This window comes from Rousettus aegyptiacus, unplaced genomic scaffold (genome assembly GCF_014176215.1).
Source record: "Rousettus aegyptiacus isolate mRouAeg1 unplaced genomic scaffold, mRouAeg1.p scaffold_m13_p_10, whole genome shotgun sequence".
Classification (NCBI taxonomy): domain Eukaryota; kingdom Metazoa; phylum Chordata; class Mammalia; order Chiroptera; family Pteropodidae; genus Rousettus; species Rousettus aegyptiacus.
Genome location: NW_023416285.1, coordinates 13,306 through 16,292, shown reverse-complemented (window position 1 = coordinate 16,292; position 2,987 = coordinate 13,306).

The following is a 2,987-nucleotide window of genomic DNA, read 5'->3' as shown; positions in this document are numbered from 1 at the left end:
GTAAATATGGGGTGTTTATTATCACCAAGGTTCCCCTCTCCTGGTTTCCTAAGCTATTGCTTGTCTCCCCTCCTCCCTAATGTAGGACGATCCTCCCTTTGCCCAGGCCCACCTTTCATTCAAAGAGGAAGGAAAGATAGCAGAGACTCAGAGGAAGAGAAATAGCCCCTCTGTGAGGCCAAGGGGACCAGACCTGGGCTTCACTCAGATACAGAGAGAAAACTCCCTCACCATGTATGACACCTTGACCTCTGGCCAACTGATCACGGGGGCTGGGCATGAGTGGGAGCAGATGGTGCAAAGCGAGCCCATCTCTGAGTGGAGAAGTCACTGGGACAACATGGGTCCTGCCAGGGGGACCAGCCGCTGTCTCTGAGGAGGGAACTGGGCTTTTTTCTTACTACATACTTTTTTGGTACTGTCTGGTTTCTATAAATCATATGTGTATATTATTCTTTTGATATATTTTTCAAGTTCTTAAAATGCCTCTTCCATATACATTTTCCATATTTACCCCTGAAGAACATGTCTCCTTATCACCATTTCTGGGTGAAGAGCAGCCGCAGTATCTTTCCTCCCACCCAGACTGTGGCCTCAGCCCTGCCCCCACCTGTGAGTCGCACTGCCCTTGACTTACGTTCACGACACCCTGGTGCACGTGGGTGTTACACGCACCTTGCAGATGACACACCCTGCCCTGGACTTTGTTCTTTCTACTCAGCGCATAGCGCTCATTTCACATCAGCACACACTGTTAGTCTTTCCTCTCTTTACAAAGACATCAGGGTTTGCCATTCCATGGATATACCATCATGTATTTAATCACATTCCCCAAAAATGAACATTTTGGTTATTTCCAGCCCTCTGTTTTTTAAAAAAACTACAGCGGACATGATTTTGCATAGATCTTTGTGTCTGTGACTGAGAATGCCGGTTGGATCCATTTTGGCAGATGTTTATAAGATGGCGGGAAGTCTTCGACTGGCCTAGGCAGAATTGTGACGTAGCATGTCTGAGATGAGAGGGGGAAATAGTCTAGCGTGCGAGGAGGCAAATGCAGCAAGGACATCTTGAAGCCCAGAGGCTTGGCTACTGAGGGCTGTTTCCATAGGCTCAGATTTTTTTTTTTTTGGACATTTTTCTATCTCATGTAATTTTTTTTCTTATTGATATTTCCTTACTTTTGGATCCTTCAAGATTATCTCGTCTCTATCGATGTAAGAACATGGAAACCTGCAGAGAATTTTCATAAAAAATTATTTGAGCCAAAGAGAAGATAGACCTGGAGGCAAGATCTCAACAGACTGAGTGCTCATCGCATGTTGGGCAGGAGCTGACGTCACCACCCCAGTGAACCCTCACAGCCCCCTGACAAGGAGCCGTTGTCTCCATCTGCCAGATGAGGAGGCCGAGTTTCCATTTCTTTGCCTGAAGTCACACAGCAGTAGGTGGTGGGGCCAGGAGTCAGCTCGGCGCCTGTCTAGGACTCAGGCACTCCTCCGCAAGGAAACTGCCACCCTCGACTGCATTCTGAGCAGCCTGGAAGCTGCTGTCAGTTGAGGCCTTAGAGGAAGGGCACATGAGCAAAGGCCAGCCAGCTCTCTAGACTGAAAAAAGAAAAGATTTTCAAAGTCTGGAAGACAGCAGCAAGTGGAGGTGGGGAAGTTGTTCTTATAGGAATCTGGTGCTGGTTGCACTCCAGTGAGAGCTCGGGCCACCTTCTCCCATGTCATCTGTCCCCATTCCCAGCTTCCTGTCCAAGTCCCACTACAAAAACTAGCTTGGGTGAGTACATGGCAACCTGGACCATTAGGTTTGTGCAGATTTTCTTCAAAGAGAATGACCAAGATTCAACCCAAAGCTGCAAGTGCTATTTGGATTACTCTAGTTTTCCAGGATCCTGTGTTAGGTTAGGATCCTGGACTCAGAACTGTGATAGAATCAGTCTTCAATCTAAACACATGTAAAGTGGAGATAATATATTTCCTGCCTCGTTTGGCGAATGGAAGAAGTAGGTTAGATGAGGCGTGGGAAGAGCCTAAAACAGGATTTATTTCTTAGCTTAATACCAAGGATCTAGAACTTTATTTGAATAAGCGGGCAGAGTCCTTAAGGCAGGGAAACGCTCTTGTCTGCTGCCATCTCGTGTGCATTTTTAGAATAACAAAAGTGAACGTCAACATGAAAAGCTATTCTCTGTTGCCATTGGTGTGCATTTTGGGAATAGCACCAGAGTTTAGGTCATGAAATGTGATTCGTCATCCTCTGCTGCTATCTGGTGGGCATTTTGGGAATAACACTAGAGTGTGGGTAGTCATGAATATTTTTCTGCCCTCATCCCATATGCATGTTAGGAATGATAGCAGAATGTATGCAAAAAAGATTTTCTTGTTGCTATCTGGTAGGCGTTTCAGGAATAACACCACAATGCATGTCATAAAATGTTATTTCTGCAACTATCTCACGTTCATTCTGGAAATAACACCCTAGGGAATGTTATGAAAACTTTTGGCTGCTGCTATTTCATGTGCATTTTGGTAAACACAGGAGAGAGTCATGAAAAGTGTTCTCTGCTGCCATCTCATAGGTATTTTCAAAACAACACATAAGTGCTTATCATAAAATTTATTCAATGCTGCCATCTGGTGAGCTTTTTGAAGATGACACCCAAGTGTATCATCATAAATATTTATTTTCTGCTGCTACCTGCTATGAATTTTGGGAATAAAATCTGAGTGTAGTTTAGATACAAATTTGTTTTCTGCACCCATCTTGTGTGCATCTTGACAATTACACCAGATTGCAAGAAAAAGTTATTCTCCGCTGCCATCTGGTAAGCATGTTAGGAATAACACCAGGGTTTTGTCATCATGAATATTCATTCTCTGCTGCCATTTGGTGAGCATTTTGGGAATAAGATCAGAGCCTAAGTAATAAAAAGTTTACTCTCTGCTGCCATCTGGCGTGCACTTAGGAAATAACAGTAG